At 37.6% G+C, this 22,436-nt stretch overlaps 1 protein-coding gene across 5 annotated transcripts in view; it reads right to left on the bottom strand.

Annotated features, from left to right (window-relative positions):
• LOC108715694 (netrin-G1) overlaps positions 1 to 10,963 on the bottom strand; it is a 145,758-nt gene extending 134,795 nt beyond the window's left edge. For 2 of the 5 annotated variants that reach the window (XM_041561560.1, XM_018261086.2), the window contains exon 1: positions 10,178 to 10,960. The gene's annotated coding sequence lies outside the window, so the exon portion shown is untranslated. Of the gene's footprint in view, positions 1 to 5,460; positions 5,510 to 10,177 lie in introns of those variants that run through there. The other 3 variants (XM_041561561.1, XM_041561558.1, XM_041561559.1) reach the window with 3 other exon arrangements.
• Between the last annotated feature and the right edge of the window lie 11,473 nt (positions 10,964 to 22,436).

The raw sequence follows: 22,436 nt of genomic DNA, 5'->3' as shown, positions 1-22,436 counted from the left end.
TTACCCACCTCAACACCAACGCTTCTAATGAAACCAAAAAGGTTTTGCTTTTCAACGACGTTCCTTGCTTACAAGTGGAATATACTGACAAGTATATTTATTTAGCAGCATTTTAAAGACTTCCCATTTGTGTTCTGTGTTTAACCCTGTGAAAAGCATTTCCCACTTAATATGTTGCAGAGATGCCCTTATACTGTCAAAGTTTGCACCTCTGAAATTTAGTGTTTTAGTTACTCCCTTATAGAATTGCTTCTGCAACAGAATCTCAAAGGAGACCATGTTATGATCACTATTACCTAAATGCTCACCCACACAAATATTAGAGATTAGTTCAGTATTATTAGTTATTACAAGGTCCAAAAGTGAGTTATTCCTAGTAGGTTCTTGAACGAGCTGGAATAAAAAGTTGTCATTCAGCATATTTACAAACCTACTAGCTTTTTCTGTTTTAGCAACCCCATTACCCCAGTCAATGTCTGGATAATTGAAGTCACCCATAGCAACAACTTGACCCAGCTGTGAAGCCGCTTGTATCTGCAAGAGTAGCTGGGCTTTATACTCGTCACCAGTGCCAGCTATGGTTATTTCTTAAGCGAATGGCTTTAATTCAGGCTTTACATACAAACACACTCCACCCGTTTTAATCCCTCCTAAAAAGGGTGTAACCATTTAAATTCACAATCCAGTCACATGTTTCATCCCACCAGGTCTCAGTGATATCAATTATATCATAATTTTTAGAGCATGCAATTAATTCTAGGTCTCCCATTTTACCTAAAAAACTGTGCATTTGCCAGTCATTTGCCATTTGACAGCGGAGGTTACTACTTTTACTTTTGAAATTTGCAATACTTAGTGGAGAATTATACGTTAAGTTAGTATTATTCTGTTTTCCTTGTAACAGAGGGACCTCCTTAGCTGGTAAACTGTATGCCCCCCTCACTCCTCCCCCAAGACCCCTTACTAATCACACTGCCCCGTCTACCCTAGTTTCCCCATAATTATTTATCTCACTTGCCCCCCCTTTAAAAGCTGTGATTTTTAAGGAAGTAAAGGTGGCCAAACACTAGGGGCATATTTGTTATGCTGTGTAAAAAAGAGCATATTGCCACGTTTTACAGTGTATAAAATGCCGTAAAAAACAGCATAACAGTGTAATATTTTTATGCTTTTTCTATGTGACTTCCGCGGAAGCAAGGTAAAATAATGGCATCAAATATAGCATTAGCATGGTGTTAAATTACACACATTTTGATAAATTTGCCATTTATTTTACACAGCTTTTTAAACAGTTTTTTTCGGTGAGATTCGTTATACACAACATAATAAATATGCCCTTAATTGTGCCCCAATGGTTAAAGTCCGATGACTAAACTAATAAATGTAATTCACTAACGTACATGTGTACATGTATTCTAATGTAGACTAGAGAGGGCTCAACACAAATAGAGGTAATGTTGAGATATAGTCACTGTAAACAAAGAATACACAATTTCATATCAAGTATCCAGTGCAAGAAAATGACAGCAAAAATTAAACCTTTGTAAATGTTAAAATACAAATTAGGAGAAAACCCTTTAAAGATGAATGTGAACTATCTTTATAAGGGTGTTGACTTACTTTCCTCCAGAAAACATGCTCATAAGTTAGGAAATACCTTTAATAACTTCTAAGACCAACAACTTATGGAAATAAATTTACCTCCCCCAGTTATGACATAATAAAATGACATATCATGAGTTGCTGGCAGTGTTTCAAAAACCCCTGGAAATAACCTTAAATGTGTGATGGACACCTAGTTTTACAAAAACAATATGAAAGAATACATTTCCACTGCAGTGCCACAAACAAATGAGAAAACTTTCCTTTATTCCTAGTATAGCATATATTTGCACTCTCCTAAATTATACCATTTTCCAAAATGGAAAGCTTTACCTGAAACAGAGGTCGGTCCTCTGGGACAACAACATGCAACGTTTTCAGTGTGCCTCTCATTATGATTTTATTTGTCACCTGAATCTAGTACCTGGAAATCCTCTTAGGTACAGTAAATGTTACATACCAATTCAGGCTTGCAAGGACTTGAGGGTCAGTGCATACAGCAAGTCTGCAGTTGTAAATAATGATTTATTTTCACACGGGCAATTTTAGAGCTACCAATTTGTTGCAGCCTCTAGGTACTGTACTTGGCCCTCGGTTGTTCTCCTTTCATATGCTCTTTGGGAGACTATATCCATTACAGACACGATATTCAGATATATTAAGACACCCCTTCACTAACAAAGTAAAATTCAGACCCAGATCTTTAGCTGCCTCCCTGCTATATCCTCCTAGCTATATTAATCTCAAAAATCAGTTCAATCTGAATCTCATGAAAAGAGAACTGTTTTTATTTTACCCAAACCAGACTCTAAACTTCTACTACTGATGCCATGTTTATTAACCCTATTGATTCAGATCTCTGCCTGGAGCTAATCTTCTTTTATATTCTCTGATTACATTAATTCCACCTGCAAAATTCTTTTTCTTTTGCAGTATTGCTAAACCTTGTTCCATTCTGTTTCAGACAACTATTAAATCACTCATGTATGCCATTATCCTATCACATTGATCATACTGCAACCTACTACTTACCAGTCTCCCAGACACCCACCTTTTCCCCTTTCACTTTAAACTCTGCTTCTTATGCTCCCATTTCCAAAAACATGTCAATCCACCTTAATTGTTCATAATTTACAAGTTTTGGCTTGCCCTCTCTTGATCTTCTGCAAATATATCGCAGTCACCCACATTATGTATTTTGCATCCTTCTCCTGAAACTTCCATCAATCCTCCCAAATTCACCTAAGATAGAGTAAGTCCTTGGCATGGCCTTAGGCATAACAGGGCATAGTCAAGGGAGTAAAAGGTGTGACCAAAATGCACCTTAAATATAATACCAATGTGTCAATGTCTCCACTCTCAATAAATAAAAGAACTTGCTGTTCTACTTTTTTGTGGGCCCCATTAAACAAAGGGTAGCTATCAAAATCCTTCTGTTAAACTTTAAAGCCTTTTACTTCACTGCTTTTATGTCTTAAATTATGTTTCTTTATCTACATGGTCATCTCTCAAAGCCACCATCATTTCATGCAGCCCACATCTACTGTACCTCCTTCTCTTCTCCATGAGGAGCCTCAGCTCAGCCAGTACAAAAATAAATCTATGTCTTGGAACAATAGCACATTATCTGATTAAGTGGCCAATGCCACAACCACTTACACTAATATGTTTGCCTGTAAGCTATCCACCCACTTAAATTGTAAGTGTTAAGGGACAGGGACCTCCTACCCCCATGTGTCTTTTTTTAATTGCAATATTCCTTCTCCTTTACTATTACACAGTTAATGTAATGTAAAAATGTTCAGTGCTGCATATACAAACTATAAGTAATGTTATAGATACATTCAGTAGCTGTCATTAATTGTAAGCACTATAGCAATAGTTCACCTGCTCACAGCAACCCATACCAACAATTTTCTCCTACCTTGAATTTTGCAGCAGTTTGAAGCAGACTGTTCAAAACTGCTGTCTGGTTGCTATAGGTTACTAGGTGAAAAATTATCCAGTGTTTGAGAATAAAGGGACCGATTTCAAAGAAGATACTGTAAAAACGACATATTTTTACTTTGTTCATTATGGTCTAATTAAGTGATTTTGCAAGCCAGACAAATGAAATATTATTTGAAATGTTTTGGTTTAAATCTTATTATAATTGCATACCTGTGAGTGTGAAAAAACTGCAGCTATTGCAGTCAAACAAATCTGAAAAGCCATATATAACTATTTTACCTTTAAAAATGGCGTAAAGGAATATTATAACTGTACTCTGTTTAGAATGATGATTTCTAGGGAAGACTATTAGGAGAAGATTAGATAATCGTTTATTTAATACCTTTTGGCTAAGAAGTATGTACTTGAATCAGGATATTCTCTATCGTGTTCCCTTAATACAGCAACGTAGGACTTTTTTGCTGGTAGTATCTTGGTTACAGAAATTTGTGCAAAACAAAATTTCTATGGGGATATATAATATGAACCATGGCTTCTAACTCTATCATTTCCTGATAAACTTATATCATGTGCATGCAATATAAACTTGATAGATAGTAGATAGGTACAGGCATACAACGGGCAAATTAAGCACTAGAATTTATATAGAGAGACTTAAATATACACAGTCAATTATTTCTGAAACCTCTTATCTACTCTGTCTACAAAATATTCTTGAAGATAATTGTCAGAATGAGCAATATAAATTAGCATGCTAATTCGAATAAAAGCTTGCAAAACGTATTCGCGTTAACAGCAACATCTGTCTGCCCTGTCTGCCGTATAATTTTACAATAACGAGTCCGATTCTTGAGTAGGAGACTTAGAAATCATCAAAATCAAAAAAAAAAACCCCAGAATGTAGAAAGGCAAATGAAATTGTGTGTGGATCAGTTCTTTCTCATAATTCTTAGAACAAAACAAAAGCAAGCATCAGTCATAGGAACACAGTATGGAATTAATGATTTTTGACCTTCTAATCGTTTCAAAATGAAAGAAAAAAGAAAATAGCTAATTATTTTGTGTAGTATTTATAATACATTAGTCATAAGGGTAAGATTTATGTTGATTTTAACCCTTTAAATCACATAGAGACATTGCTTGCCATTATAATGTATACTGCTTTTATAGAGCTATCCAAATAATGCTCAATATTGTTTTGAATTCTGTCTTAAAAGAGGTGATGCAATGCAATCTGTATTTTATACAGTCACATTCAGGGTTGCTTTATGATGTATTAGTCATATTGCCAGAAGTCATGTTCATTTTAACGCTGAATTAAAAATAAGTGCACAACATGTTCTACAATATGTTCTGTACACTTTACATGATCAGGGCTAGTAAAATGAATATTACTATTACTATTTTTAGTCATGCCAATTCTGTTTTGTTTCATTCTGAAAGAGTTTATTGCTTTTTTAATATCATAGTATTTAATATCATTACTATACATGTCTGCTGTAACCACAGAAATTACAGTGATCAGCCCCATCACTCAGTATTGAGTATTTCTTCAATGTGAGTGTAAAGGCTTTAGAATATGCCTTTCCACTAACAATTTTATTGGACTAAACTGCTCACAAAGTATTTTATATTTGGCAAGTATGAGATGTTAACACCTGTGATTATTCACACCAAGAACAGGAGTTAAATAGGGTATGTAGTATCCATTTAGCAGAGGCATATTTGCTAGAATTTTGGTGAAATTGATTTAATATATACTGTGGTAACAACACTAGCTACATCTGTACATTAATCATTCTGTAAATTAAAACAGAGGAAAGAATTATATCAACATCTTGCTGAGTAAAGGGGCCTTTAGTCTTATGGTAAGCAATAAAAAACGTGTTTTTTTAATCAGTCTTTTACCACAATTCACCATGGAGAATGCTACAGGACTGGAGATGGCTTATTGAATCAGTTAGCCTGCAAGGGCTGTCCAGGCAGAGTTTAAGAGGAACATTGTTGAGTGTGTTTGGGCCTAAAAAACAGTAAAAATACAGGACTGATTTAGGAAACCGGTGAGGTTATAGTTTGATATTTTAATTTATTGGATTCATTTGTTTTAAGATTGCCTGTATGTTAAAAATATAGATTTATGGAGGAAGAAACAATGTCTTAACCTGAGAACATTTTCCAAGTGAAAATATTCATGGTATAAACTCAATGTTCATTGGGCTTGATTTGTCAGGGAAGAACAGCTCACAGATTCAATTAGAAAAAAACCTCACTAGAAAAGCATGTTAGCCTTAAAATATTGTTATAAACACACACACACACACACACACACACACACACACACACACACACACACACACACACACACACACACACACACACACACACACACACACACACACACACACACACACACGTTCCAATAAGTTGGTAGAACAAAGGATAACATTATTAGAGGCCCATTTACTAAGGGTCGAATATCGAGGGTTAATTAAGCCTCGATATTCGACCATCGAAGTAAAATCCTTCGGCTTCGAATATGGAAGTCGAAGGATTTACCGCATTATCTGCATAAAATAGTTAGATCGAACGATTAAATCCTTCTAATTGATCGATTCGAAGGATTTTAATCCATCAATCTAATGATTTTCCTTCGATCAAAAAAAGCTTAGAAACCTTATGGGGTTTAAAGTGCCGAAGAAGCAGTCAAAGTTTTTTTTAAAGAGACAGTACTTCGACTATCGAATGGTCGAATAGTCGAACGATTTTTAGTTCGAATCGAAGTCGTAGTCGAAGGTCGTAGTAGCCTATTCGATGGTCGAAGTACCCAAATAAAACCTTCGAAATTCAAAGTTATATTACTTCAAATGCTTCACTCGAGCTTAGTAAATGTGCCCCTTATTGTCTGTACTATTGTGTAATTGTCTAGGGGCGAGATATCATTCTACGCTAGTTTTATGATAGCAGTGACACCAGAAAAATAATATTTATGATAAAACATACAATATATTTGTTAGAGAACAAATTGAATTCCTTTTAGACACAAGCTACAAATATGAATTAATTTAAAGGAACCATTATTTTTCCCCACAGAGCATGATATAATGTGTCTGCCTGAGAACCTACCAAAAATGTTGTTTTATCAAGTCAACATTTGTTTATTTGTATATTCAGGAGCATACTGACGCACACACCGGCATATATACTGTTTGCATATAAACAATGGTATGGTATCTATTATCCATTTACCCATCCAAAAAAAGTTAGAAATACGACACTGCCATTTCCTATAGATTGCTATTTAAAGACCAATTCTTTATCTTTTACTGATTTGTTGTTTTTATTTACAAAGTTAAGAAAGTTCTTTGCACTTGATGATAACTCAGCTAGCATATATAAACACTGATGGAAAAAGAAAGCTATTCATGTTTTAACTTGCCTCAAGGCGTAGTGCTTCATACTGCATAAAAGACCCCTCTAAAGCTGGCCATAGACGATTCGTACGATTTTCGGACCATGTGTGGAGAGTCCCGACATTTTTCGTCCGTCGGAGATCGGTCGTTTGGTCGATCGGACAGGTTAGAAAATTTCTGTCGCCTGCCGATACTATCTCTGCGTGTATTGCCGATCGTACGATTTTCAGAGGGAGACTGTCACTAGTGTTGTCAGACATAAGTATCGTACGATTGCTGTCAGGGGCAGAACATTGGGTGATCTGTTCTTATTTGATCGGAATGGTAAAGACTTTGATCTGAATGGTTAGTGGAGGGTCGGGAGATGGGAAAGTCCGATCGTACGTTGATTCGTACGATCGGATCTTTGCGTCTATGGCCAGCTTAAGGGAAAGCCCCAGGTCTTGAGCATTCCAAATAATAGATCCTATATCTGTATATAAACCTTGTTATAACCTGATAGTGTTATTGAGGTATTTATCAGATAGTCTCATGTTCAGTTTATATGTTCCATAAAGGAGCTAACAGTCTCTAACTCGAATGCCGACATTGTAATGATTTGTCATTTTTGCAAAGGCACTTTTTTGTCTAAGCTAAAACAAATCATAGCGCCCAGCTGCTGCAGAACATCTCTAACAACCAAGCAGCATTTACTATATCACAGATCTAACACAGGGAAGTACACAGCTCCCTAAATGATGATCTGCAGCAACAGAAGTGTTTGATTAACAAAGGTGCCCTATGCTGATAAACACATTTTAGCCGTCTTCATGGGGACATGTGTGTGTTTCTCCCAGGATGCCTTCTGGTATAGTAAAGATGTCTTTTCCATTCACTAAGCTGCTAGCATCATCCTGGGTGTGAATCCATTTTTTCACATGCTGACAAGTGTGATATTTTTTTGGGGAGGTGGGGGGGGGGGGTTGGTTGGAGGAATGAGATCACTACTAATAAATATTCCCCGAAATTTACAGCTTCACGTACATTACCAGCATGTACCGTGTGAGACATGAAGGAGGAATATTGAGTGTATTTTAGATGGGATGCATTAAACAACATGCAGGAGGCAAATGTTTTTGTTCCAGACTTTTGGGGAGGAAGCACATTTGGTCTGTTCTAACAAAGACTTGACATCACTGCATGAGTAGATCTAGAAAGTCAGTGATGTAGAGCATGCCAGGAATTTATGCTGTGGGCTGATCTGTCAAGCAGTTGTGCTTCTGGTTTTGATTTGAAATGAATCACAGCAACATATAATTCCTCCTACTATGTAGGGTAACCCAGTTCATCAGGTTTCAGCTACAGAGATGGTCCACTTAATATCGTGTGCAAGGGGAGTAAAGCAGAGCCTACGCAAAGGGAGTGCATTTATTGCACTGTGTGTATTACGGTACTTTATGTTCATCACAGCAGGTTCACACATACATGTAGATATTTGTCAAATAATGACAAGTCCATAACTTCTTTCTTACATATTATACCCAACATATGGGAGGCCAGGTACCACCAGGTAGGGTGCGCAAGTGACAAACCTCTCTAATACAGATACACTGTTTTTTGTATTCTCTAATACATATCCAGTATATATATATATATATATATATATATATATATATATATATATATATATATATATATATATATATATATTTATATATATATATTTATATAAATATACAGAAGAAACCCCATTTCACATTTTTCAGGGGACCAGAAAAAAATGGTGTAACATATCCAAAACTTATGCTTTTATTATGGTTACCTTATATTTGGCCTAAGATGACACATAAAAATGTAAGTATATAATTCTACATTATAGAAAGTTTGGTGTGCATTATAGAAAAGTTTGATGTATTGAGCTACATGGTTGTTATACGAGACTTGAGGCCAAAGGGATATGCTGCTGTTTTTTATGTGCATAAGTCAATGTTTGGAATCACATATCCTTATCCTTATTTATACATTTATTATTATATATATATATATATATGCCAAGCGGCAATGCTCTGAAACAGGGGCTATTTGCCTATACTTTCTCCCTAAATATAACTATCCCGCTATGCAATTTGTAATTTGTACAGGACCTTGCCCGAGTTATCCGCACTTCTTGTACATCAATTTTGGATATAATTACGTATTATTATCTGGCACTACATCATTTTTCTCCTAAGAAAGAGTCACATTTATTTTGTATTGTACTCACTGTTCTCACACCAAAGGGTTTCAATAGGATATATTCTCCATATGTCCACTAGGTGGCATTGGATCTCTCTTTGGTGCTTTCCTATGGGGACCAATTTCAGTGGTAATGTTCTCTGGATGTAAATGATCAGAAAATGCTCTGTAGAGACAGTCACTCGCCTCATAGGAACCAGCAAAAACGGAGGGTCAGGACTGTGCAGTGAGTGAAAAACTGGCATTTAATTTAACAAGGGGATTTACTTACATATGTGTATTGTAGATCAGTGTTGCAGTTATCTCTTTTTTGAGGCAGGAGGCTTTTTTAATTGAATCGTTCGGAGGTCGGCAAAGGAATCACTGGTTCAAACTGTAAGTAATTCTTGAGAGAACTGATGCACATCTATATATATCAGTCCAGATCTCAAATGCCACCCTGAACATGCATTAGACCAGGCTTTTTTTTTGTACGTGTCTAATATTGAATTCTTTACACTCGCTACTACGGCTTGTTAGGTACAACTTTTAATCTTTCTTACCCAGTATTGCAAATCATTTCTGTACAGTAAAACATATAAATGGCTTGTGCTAATGACGCTATCTAATGTAACCTCATTCACTGTTCATACACATGCCACGGGCTCCCCATACATGCATTGAGATGCTTTAGCATGAAGATACATAGACAGCAATAGATATATGATAGGTAATAGATAGTGTGGGTGTCTGATACAGTCACCTATGGGATACTCATGCTGACATCAGAAGAAGTTATCTAAAAGGCCATATATTACACATACAACTGAATCACAGGCATCCACATAAAGTGCCATATCCTTAGCAATTATCTTGACAAAAATTAAATAAATAAACGTGAAGAATAATTAGGAAATAACCATTACCCCCATCCCCTAAGGGAGTCCACCTGAGTCTCTTTTCAGCAGTAAAAGGACATGCAAATGAGTGGAAAAAATGCATCTGGCAAAGTGTGTACTTACTGGAGATAGACTTTATGTGTCCTAATTAGAGGAAGGTCCCTGTGCGTGGAGTTATAATCCTTTTATTGGTGCTCATCAGCGCACTGAGGTGTTTTATCCAAATCCTCTTTTAGGGAAAATGATTCCCTTGCCTTAGTGTAACCAGTATCCAGAGACCCCAGCATCACCTCGCAGCATCCAAACCCCCTGCCAAATCCAGCAGATTATTAGACGGACTCAGGAAGCACAGTTTGCTCTGTCTGTGAATGGACTTTCTGGGGATAAAAGTGCATCATTCCCTGTTTTTTGCTTGATGTTTTAATGAAGAAAACTTTTTATATATATTTACAAAATGAACAAAAAAAACAGGGAAATCAAAAACAGTTTTGCTGTCTGAGACTCCAAGCCGGTCTTCAAAGGTCCTTCCACTCTTGGCTTCCAGATGTGCAGTGTGGGGAGATGCTGTTGTTCCCGAGTGCTGAAATGCACTGCAGCCCCTGCTCTCATAGTGTTTAGAATGGAAATGTGGTGAGTGGAATTGAGAGGCAGCATCAATCACTTCCAATTAGCATTGGCATAATGGGTGGGGACCTTGTTCTCCTTTCAGTGACCAGTCTGTCCCTCCAAGTTACTGCAAAACACATAGCATTGTGGTGTGGGGAAGGAGACACATGTTTCAGTGTGATGAGCTACGGACTTCTTGACTCAGAGTGGGGTGGGGAGAGGCTCACTCTGCACACACACACACACACACACACACAAGATGAGACCGATTACCAAGGGGAAGAAGGCAAGGGTGCAGCTTGCAAAAGGCAGCAGAGAAGGGTCTTGCTGTTTGCAGAGAAGGATCCTAAATGCCAGCAAACAAGAGATTTCAAACCTTATACCAGCTCAACACTGGGATTCCTGAGCGGTCCTAAAGGCCACAGCCGTTTATCCCTGACAAGCTCTGCATTATTGATTGCAAGCTCCGCAACTCTTCTCAGGGTGGAATCCCAGCTGCCAGGGAGGGTGGGGACAAAAGGATTTTCTCTCTCTGTGATGGTAATACTGATTTCATATGGGATAAGAGAGAGCAGAACTCTGCTTTGGTGTATACACCTGAAAGAAATACAGAACTCTGTATTGTATTGTATATAAAAAGAAATCTATAAAGACAGTCAAAAACATGCCTAATTATTAATGCACTAAACACAAAAGCACACTGCTTTCAAGCATACGAGGCCAAAAAAATTCTGTAAGCTTTGCCTGTGAGTACCTCTCATTAGTGAATTATGTCAACGTGGATAAAGCAATATAATGTAAATTCTACATATCAGTCCGGAACAGTGTAACTGCATCTATCTATCTATCTATCTATCTATCTATCTATCTATCTATCTATCTATCTATCTATCTATCTATCTATCTATCTATCTATCTATCTATCTATCTATCTACTGTATCTATCTATCTGTCTATATCTATTACATATAATATAATACTCAAATACAAAGGCACTTGCTCAAGGTTAAATGGAGCAAGTATTAGTAACATACAAAAAAAATGACTTGCAGCATGCATGCAATGCATAAATACAACACATTCTACATATATAATATTTTGGTCAGCAAACGGATTGTTTTCCTGCATGCAGATTATCAACGGAAAAAATTCATCGGCTTCTGCATGAAACAATTTAGGTGTTCAATTTCACTGAAATTTTCTGCTATAAGAACAAAGTTGGATCAAAGCGTCAAGACATCCCATCTCTTGCCTCTTGCATATTTCGCCACAAGATCAATAGGAATACATTTCTCCTCACTTGAGAAGGTAAAAGAAGAGATCCAACGTTTCAGCATTTCCACTAATACAACATGCACAACTAGAACAGAAGGAGCAGACAGTACAGAAAGGCCGTCTCCCATAGACTCCATTATAATCAAATAATCCACATTTTACAAATGATTACCTTTTTCTCTGCAATAAGAAAACAGTACCTTGTACTTAATCCAAACAAAGATAAAATTAATCTTTATTGGAAAAAAAAACCAGTCTATTGGGTTTATTTAATGTGTTAATTATTTCCTAGTAGATCTGTTACTCAGAAAAACACCCAGGTCCCAAGCATTCTATATAATAGGTTCCTATACCCTATATATATGGGCATTCAATGTTCTGATTATATTTTAAACCTTTTGCTGGCAGTGAAAGTGATAAAGATTAAGACTAGTTTAACGAGAACTTGTCTCTGTTCAGAGATCCCCAGAGTTTGCATGCAGCAAATCAGCATAATTTTGACACTGGGCTCAGTATGGGCACATTATTATTATTATTTTGACTGTTTATTTATAAAGCTGCAGCTGTAGCTCTGTACTAAGTGAATATTTAAAAAAGGACAAATTAATAGAACAGCGTGAGAGGCAATGAGGAGTCTTGAACTACAGCATTTACATAAAGCCTACCAGCACATTTTAGCTGTTGATAAACTACAACATAAAACATCTTGATGACAAGAAGCTGGACAGCCACTCTTATGGGATCCCAAATGCAAAACATTTTGTGCAAAGTTTACATGATATCATATATTTACAATATAGGAAGACATTATGGTAGATCTATATATTTGGTTTGCTCTATGAACACTTTGATGGAATAACAATAAAAACTTGTCCTATATTGACAGTGACTTTACTGTACATAGATCTACTAAGAGCATTAAAATAACCGGATTACTGGAGCTGCAGAGACACAAACAATTAAAAATGGCATTGAATGCAACTTTTCCAAACATAATCGGGGGGGAGGGGGGGGGTTTGCTGATTCCTCAGGCGGGTCAGAGATATAGGGAGAATTTACCTGCTTTAAATATCACCATTTATAACCTTAGTGATATTATTTGTCGCATCTCCTTTTTGAGTGATTTTCAGCAGCCATTTTTAGAATTTATGAAATGAAGGATTTCTGGTGCTTTCAGACAAATGGTCACCTCTGTATCTCCAAAGGGTTACAGCCCAACATTTCATCTCTGACAATCACACTGTAGGAAGGACTTTTAGTACACGGCAGAGAAAAGTGAAGTTAATTCTGAGCAGACAGATAAGAAACCCATTAGCCCCGAATGAGCTACATTGCGATTCACATCAGTACACCTTGTTACAAGGAGCTACAAGCGGATGCATTATTCAGAGGGCACAGGAACACATCATATACCACTGTAACAATGGGCTTCTCCTAACCATTAACTGACATAGTTTTGATGGATCTTTTGGCAAATAAATAACGTTTACAAAGCTTACAGGATAAATTTAGACTTTCCATCAGCCATTTCATCAGACTCTGATCTAAAGATGCTAAAAGTAAAAAAAGAGGCACAAATACAAATAAAGATTTGGCATCAATTATCCAGGCTCTTCTTTCCCATAGACTCCTTTTCATCAAATAATTCAAATGTTTTAACTGTATTTCCTTTTACTCTGTCATAATACAACAGAGCCTTTTACTTGGGCAATGGATGTATTTAATGATTATTGAATGGACTTAAGATATTAATTATTATTAACATGTATTTATATAGCGCCAACATATTTTGCAGCCCTGTAAAGGGCTAAATCACATGAATTACATACATAGAACATATGGCGTTAAATACATCACAACCAATAATTGTACAAAAGGTGAGGAAGGCCCTGTGCAAAAGAGCTTACAAACTAAAGGGAAGGAATAAGACACAAGGTGTGGGAGTGGGCAAGATCAGAATGAAGTGGGTGAGAGATGTGGTGTTGTATGTGGTGTTGTATTTGGTAGTTAAGCAGAGTGTGGGTAGGCTCCTCTAAATAAGTGTCTTTTAAGAGATCTTTTGAAAGCAGGTTGGGAGAAAGTCAGACAGACCATGGAAGAACATTCCAGAGGAGTGGTGCAGCCCTTGCAAAGTCTTGAATGCGAGCATGTGAGGAGGTAATGAGAGGAGAGTTGAGTAGCAGGTCAGTAGAGGAGCATAGTAAGCGGTTGGGTGAGTATATAGAGATGAGATCAGAGATGTAGAGTGGGGCAGAGTTATGAAGTGCTTTGAATTTCAGGGTGATAAATTTGAATTTTATTCTGAAAGATAGTGGAGTCCAGTGTAGAAATTGGCAGAGTAGCATGGCAGAGGAGGAGCGGTTGCTGAGGTGTATAAGCCTGGCGGCAGTGTTCGTTATAAACTGGAGAGGTGACAGTTTCTGGCGGGAAAGGACAATTAAAAGAGAGTTACAGTAGTCTAGACGTGATATGACGAGAGAGTGAATAAGTATTTTGTCAGCATCTGGAGTGATAAGCTATAGTATTTTGGATATGTTCCTTAGGTGTAAGTGACATGATTTAATACGTGACTGGATATGAGGAGTAAAGAGCAGGGTGGAATCTAGGATAACCCCAAGGCACCGGCCTGGGGAGATGCAATGATAGTGGAATTTTTAGCTATGATAGATACTTTCAGGATGAAGATCCAAAAACTCCAGGTCTCAAGCATTCTGGATAACAGGTTCCATACCTGTATACATATATATGTGCACTAATTAGACTAAATCTGTAGTATGCATGGGGCTAGGAATGTCGCGGACTGTTCGCCCGCGAACTAATTCGCGTGAACATCGACCGTTCGCGTCCGCCGAATGTTCGCGAACGTCGCGCGACGTTCGCCAATTTGGGTTCGCCTTCTCTGGCACTTATTTTTGCCCTCTCACCCCAGAGCAGCAGATACATGGCAGCCAATCAGGAAGCTCTCCCTCCTGGACCACCCCCACACCCCATGGACCACTCCCCTTCCATATATAAACTGAAGCCCTGCAGCGTTTTTTCATTCTGCCTGTGTGTGCTTGGAAGAGCTAGTGTAGGGAGAGAGCTGTTTAGTGATTTGAGGGACAGTTGATAGTAACTTTGCTGGCTAGTAATCTACTTGATACTGCTCTGTATTGTAGGGACAGAACTCTGCAGGGATTTGAGGGACATTTTAGGTTAGGTAGCTTTGCTGGCTAGTAATCTACCTTCTACTTCAGTGCTCTGTATGTAGCTGCTGTGGGCAGCTGTCCTGCTGCTGATCTCTCATCTGCTGACTGCTGCCTGTAACCCAATAGTCCTTGTAAGGACTGCTTTTATTTTCTTTTTTGTTTTTTTTACTTTGCTACTGTAAGAGCCCAGTGCTATTAGTCTAGCTGTGTTGGGGAGTGGGACTGGTGTGCTGCTCCTCCTAGTAGTTCACCACTACCAGCACCAACCAGAGTCAAAATTGTTACAAAGTATCTTATTTGCACCTGTTAGCTGTTCTGAGCTCTCTGCCAAAAGCTAATTAAGTTAGAAACTGTTTTTTTTCTGGCTGTTCAGTTCAGAGAAAAGAGGGACTTTCCAGTACAAAAGAGGGACAGGGGGTTGAGAGGTCAAAAGAGGGACAGTTGGGAGGTATGCAAGTGCCACCTAGCTGTGTGAGCTTTTTCACATTCTGTCTAAATAACAATAATAATTCCGTGTCCGTAAACATCACCTGAGTGATGTTTTTACAGCAGCAATAATATATTCCATACCCACTACTGTATACGTTGCCCTTGCAGGCATTGTTTGCCCAGTCTTTAACCAAGTGCCACCTAGCTGTGTGAGCTTTTTCACATTCCGTGTCCAGAAACATCACCTGAGTGACGTAGTGTGATTTCTGCCCTTTACAGCACAAAACGCAGCGCTGTGTCAACAATGTATTTTTCAGATACATTTTTGCCCTTGATCCCCCTCTGGCATACCACTGTCCAGGTCGTTGCACCCTTTAAACAACTTTAAAATCATTTTTCTGGCCAGAAATGTCTTTTCTAGCTTTTAAAATTCGCCTTCCCATTGAAGTCTATGGGGTTCGCGACGTTCGCGAACCGTTCGCATTTTTGGCGCAAGTTCGCGAATATGTTCGCGAACATTTTTTCCGCCGTTCGCTACATCCCTACATGGGGCTGCCTCAGACACAAATATTTAGAATGTATACAACCTTCTTGATATAGATGGGATGCCAATTAGAAAACAATTTAGTATTTTTAAGTTGCTCTGTGCATTCATTCACACTGACATCTATATGGCATATTAAAGTCAAGTTTGCCTTAAGAGATTCTAACACTCATGATAAGTAAAGGACAGTGCTATCATTAAGGATACAATGCTGACATTTGAATAAATAACAAGTAGCCCCACCAGAAACCCCAACTCCAATCATCTGCACCTGGAAAATGATCAATAAACTGGTTTTACAAATGCAGAATTTTCCACCTACTGTACGTTAAATGAAAATGTTAATAAGCAGAAAAAAAGATATATTGACATTTTTAACATTTACTTAATAATCATAATAGAACAGAATGAGAATGAGTAATGTTAATATTACACAAAACAATAAAAATATTTTGAAAAAAAAATCCCTACAGTCCACTGGCAGAAGCTTTAGGCAACCAGGGTGACTGCCATTCCTTACCCAGCCTAAGGGTAGATTTAACCCCAACTCCAACCTCTGTCTGGTTTTATCTTATTCCTCATTGCTCTGGCAAAACAAGCATCCAGTGGAAGAATTTACTGCATATGGATATACAATACCAATTTATATAACTTGCCATAATATATTGCAAGTGATTAAAATGTGTTAACCAGGATGAACAGGATTTAATATAAATTTCTTGGTTTGTGAATTAGTGCATTTCACTGCTTCTGGCCCTCTAGTGACCATTGGAAGATTTTTTTTGTTTTGTTTTGAGTTGTCCTGAGGTATCTCAGGTGGTCAATTAAAAAGGCAGCTCAAGCCAGTGTGGAGAGTTCCTGGCTGGGAAAAATACACAGGAAAGCTGCCTGTATGAGAGGGATTGAAATCACCAAAAGGTTTGGGATTTTGTATATTCCTGTATGTTCTTTGTTTTGGGGAGACAGGTGGTAGGCCTTCTCCTGGTTAGTTAGGAAAACTGACCTGTATTAGTTAGAAGCCCATTAAGTGGCAAGGATTTTGTTTTGAATTGTTTGTTTTGTTTATTTTTGCTGCAAGAGACAATAAACTGCCAAAAAGAGACTATACTCTCATGAGTTGTGCTTGTGCCGTGGGCTGTGTTACCCCCAGAAAACTGATCCCAACTACCCAAACCCTTACATAATAAATATATATATATATATATATATATATATATATATATATTTTTTTTTTTTTTTTTTTTTTTTTTTTTTTAAATGGGGTCAGTGACCTCCATTTGAAAACTGGACAGAGTCAGAAGAAAAAGGCAAATAATTCAAAAACTATAAAAAAAAAAATAATGAAGACCAATTGAAAAGTTGCTTAGAATGTGCTTTTCTATAACATACGAAAAGTTAACTGAAAGATAAACAACCCCATTAAATCTCCAATTTGCTTATTAGATTTTTGGCAACAGCAAAGATTTGCTGAACATATTTGCAATTAAAAATGTTTAAAGGGGGAGTAAAGTCTAAAATAGAATAAGGCTAGAAATGCTGTATCTTGTATACTAAACATAAATATGAACTTACTGCACCACAAGCCTAATCAAACAAATAATTTATGCTTTCAAAGTTGGCCAAAGGGGTCACCATCTTGTAACTTTTTTGAACAACAAAGCAAGACCTAGACTGTGCACATGCTCAGTGTGGTCTGGGCTGCTTAGGGATCGTCATAAATTATCAAAACAACACAAGTCAAATAATATCGGCCAGAAGCCGATACAGCAAGACTGATTAATAATCAGAATAGACAGACTGCACTGGGTCCTGTGTTGCCATGCAATCTAATGTGGATTTTATTGTTTTTTAATTGTTTAATACAAACTTTCTCCAACGCTGCAGCAGTATAATCCTCCACATAGAATCCCAGTTTATCTGTTTAAATCTGTCTCCATGATATTTATCCCTGCAGCTGGAGTTGGAAACAGTAAAGGAGATGTAAAGGCAAACATAAAATTTAAATAAATTATACTTTTATATTTTTGTGACCCTTTGTGGAATCCTTTTGAGTGCCAGATTGCCCATGTGTCAGGCTCTGCTGGGATTCGAGGCAGGAACCTTTGGGTTAACCACTGGGCCAGATGAGCAGCCTGCAGGGTCACTGTCTATTACCTGGCCTTTGCAGTCCAGCAGCAGCCTGATTGGTGGTTTGGAGTCAACCAATCAGGACTGACTCTGCCCTATTTAAGGCCAGCCCTCCTCACACTCCTTGCCTGAGCATTGGTTCCCATATTAGCACTGTGGCATTGCCCCTAGCTAAGGGTTCCTGCTCTAGCCTGCCTTGATTTACCATGTCTCGTCTGAACCCTTCCATGCTGTTCTAATTCTACGCCCTTGTCACCCTGGTCCTGCTCTTCTCTTGCTGTGTTCCCTTAGGCACATACAGCTCCTGCATCGAGGACTCACCTTTCCCTCATCTGCCTCCCCAGCGCCCCCTACCTAATCCTTCACACCATGCTGCTATAACTCATGGTTGTCTGGTTACACCACGTTAAATGGAATGGGCCACTAAAGTCTTCTTTAACTTTATAGAAATAGTTATCTATAATAAAGCCTTTGAATTAAAAATAAGCAGTGTTTAGTAAAAAAATTCTCTCTCAATTCAATTTCTGTCAACCTTTACTGACGGGAACTCTTCCCGAATAGTATATGCACAATCCATTGACCATTGCATATTGCCTGCATTATATATACTTATATTATTTTTGTTCCCTTCTAAATGCCAAGACATATACTTTAACATTTCCAAATTTCTGATCTGTATTATAAAGTGGTAGACTCATCAATATGTACGAGAGGGTCCAGGTGCATATGCCACAGACCTTCAACTTGAGGAATGTCCCAGAGACTTTATACTTCACAATTGATGGGCTGGCACAAATTGAACCAACATGTTCAAAGTGGCACAGATTTAAAAAAAAGTTGTTTATTTAAAAAAAAAAAAAAAACCCTTACACGTTTCATGCCATGCGGGACACAAGATGGCCATAGACGCAAAGATCTGATCGTACAAATCCTTGATTCGTATGATTTTCCGGCCGACATTTTTCGTCATTTGGAGATTGGTTGTTTGGACGATCGGGCAGGTTAAAACATTTCTAATGGCTAACGAGAATATCTCTGTATTGCCGATTGGTCGATTTTCAGTGGGAGACTGTCACTAGCTTTTGTTGGACACAACTTTTGTACGATTGCTGAAGGGGCACAACATCGGCTGATCTGTTCTTTTACTACTGTATTTGATCTGAATGGTTAGTGGCAGAATCGGATCTTTGCGTCTATGGCCAGCTTTGGTCATGGGCTCACATAGCATGTGAAGTGTAAAATCTTTGGAACCCTTCTAAATGCTATCCATCCACAGTACCTCAGATCTTGTATACTGTGATCCCACATGGTAAAGGAACTTCAATCTATAAACTGAACTTGTTTCTTTTGATCCTATTTTACCTTGGATCAGGAAAAGCATTGCCACAGTAACAGCCTGGATGGGAATGAACAGATGTGAAATGACTGGGGATTGGCAGCTGTGCTCTCAATCTCAGTAAGGCATCCCCACTCCAGGTGAAGGAATTCAACCAATTAATTAGGAGACTGAGAGAAAGCAAGCAATCGAGGCAGAACTTGCTGCTAAGTGCTCTTTATTGCACACAACATGGTTCGGGCTAGATGCCCTTTATCAAGTGTACAGGTTATTAGGTGAAACAAGCTTATAAGGTATAAGACAGGAAGTGAGGTCATAAACAGTACGTGTCAATCAACCATGATACGGTGCTGATGTCATCTTGTAGGTGCTCATAGTATGGATAATGGAAATCTCACAGAGACTTTTTTATTCAGTCCATAGTCCCAATTTGAATGAAAAAATGTCCAGATATTCACAGAATTTTTTTTCCCTCAAAACTACGAAAATCTTACTAGAAAACAGGTTATGCTTCTGAAAAGGAACTGCCCATTTCTAGGCCTGCCACAAAACAATCATGATCACATGTTAATATTGTATGGAAGGAAATGCCCAATAATCTTACCAATAGCCATACATATAATGTAACTATCTTGGGCTCATAATAATAAAATAAATAATATATATTTCTAATTATTACTATCGTAGTCATGCTACATTTCGGATTAAAGACAAAGTTCAGTATAGATTTAGGAATAATAATCCGTACAGGTTAAACAAGTAGTTATTCTAAGTTTTTATTTTGGAGGACAGCAAACTTTAAAAGGACAGCTAAAAACCAGTTAAAAGTATTGATATTTGGGACGTTGTGCATTTGAGAAGGAATTCAATTCTACAAGGAGTTACCAGTAAAGCAAAGGACCGCTCAGTCAGCAGAATGTCCTCAGATAGACAGATAACAAATTAAAGATGCATTGGATTCAGTGATCTGTCGCATATCTTAATATTTCATTATTTTGAAGGGAGTTTTTGTATATTAAAGTGGAAGGAATTCACAGTTTAAATTCTACCACATGTTCACATTAATATACAGCTTAATAAAGAATACCACATAAGAAATGGAAACAAATTGTGGGTAAAATAAAAAAATTACTACATTTATTATTTTTTTAAATAAATGTAATCATTAAAGTTAAGTGAATAAAGTTAATTATTAGTCATATAATGAACAATAGACAATTCTGCAGAACTGCATCACAACGGCATAATTAAAAACAGAGCAAAACAGATATTTTAATGTGTTTATAGTCTAAAGATGATCTGCTTTTTGTATAGGAATCTAAGTACAGGTTGACTGTCATCCTTGGGTAAAATTTTTGGGGAGTATACGACACTCTTTTATGGGACCAAGTTCTTTGTCACAAACTGGATCATGTGGACATTATAGACAAATAGCAGGGGACCTTTTTACCCATTAAGAGGATCACTGCATCAGAGGCCACCCCTTCAGACTAGAAGAAAAGAACTTTCATTTGAAGCAACGTAGGTGGTTCTTCACAGTCAGGACAGTGATGTTGTGATGGCTGATTCTGTTAATGCCTTTAAGAAGGCCTTGAATGATTTATTGGACAAGTATAATATCCAAGGCTATTGTGATACAAAAATCTATAGTTAGTGTATGAGTATATATAGTTTATTTGAGTATATGGAGGGGTCAGTGTGTGTATGTATGGATGCTGGGTTTCATTTGGAGGGGTTGAATTTGATGGACTTTGGCCTTTTTTCAACCCAATCTAACTATATTATGAAGATGAGGGGTCTACACTGGCCTCTCACATTTTGTCGGATATACATCCACAAGCTGTCAGGATGGGAACCCTGGAAAATAAATATAAGCAATGCAGGGATAAAACACAAGAGGCAGGTAACCAACAAGTCTTAGTAATGCAAGATGTCATGTCATAGTAGTTCCTCAGGACATGGGTAAAGTCATTACAACAAATATGGATGGAAACTCCAGGAATTCTGGGCGTTCTAATTAGGTTTTAAATGTGTAGCATATTGCATGTTTGTTCCTAGATTTCCATATCTAGGAACAAACATGCAAGCATAATGTGTATTTCCATACAAGTGGGACCACAGAGCATTCCTTGAAAATGGAAGGGATGTGACATTTTTATTTATTTATTTATTTATTTATTTATTTATTTGTTGTTGTTTTTTTTGCCAGGACACATTTAAACAAACATACTGTATAAAGAGAATTTCCCATTACAAATGGTACAATGACATGATTTAGCTAGGTGTTAGATATCTGGAATGCAAGAAGGAAACAGTGAGGGCACCAGTATCTTTTATGTATACAAAAATAATATAGATATTTTGTATTTAAACACCACATATATGCAGTTTAATCTAAGCACAAATGCATGATATACAGAAAATCATAAGAATTGTAGGGACCCGTAGGGTTAATTCCTCTCTGTTTTTGAGTCTCATGTCTGGAAACCCCTGTGTAGATTTAGCTACAGGGTTTTCCAGGGGCTGGACGGTGGGCCAGAGCTCTTGCACTGGTTCAGCATTGCAGATACTGGAGAATGCCTCAAGGTGTCGCTGCTGCACCACTATAAAATGAGATGTCATGTGCTCAGACAGATTTCTGCTGTCTTACTGCTGGATGTTACTTCTTGGAGGAGAGAGTGAATTCAGCAACCAAGATGTAGAGGCAGGCGGCCTCTGAGGCTGGGGTAGGCAACCACATGCCTGGGAGCTCAGTCAGGAGGGTTTTGAGCTCTGGATTTTCCAAACTGGATGTGGAAAGGCTTGTGCTATATAAAGTGCTGGGATCTACAGTTCAGCTATGGATTCAGCAACAGTGTGCTCGCGCTATAGACAGTG

Source organism: Xenopus laevis, chromosome 4S (assembly GCF_017654675.1).
Source record: "Xenopus laevis strain J_2021 chromosome 4S, Xenopus_laevis_v10.1, whole genome shotgun sequence".
NCBI lineage: Eukaryota > Metazoa > Chordata > Amphibia > Anura > Pipidae > Xenopus > Xenopus laevis.
This window is presented reverse-complemented; position numbering and strand designations above follow the sequence as displayed.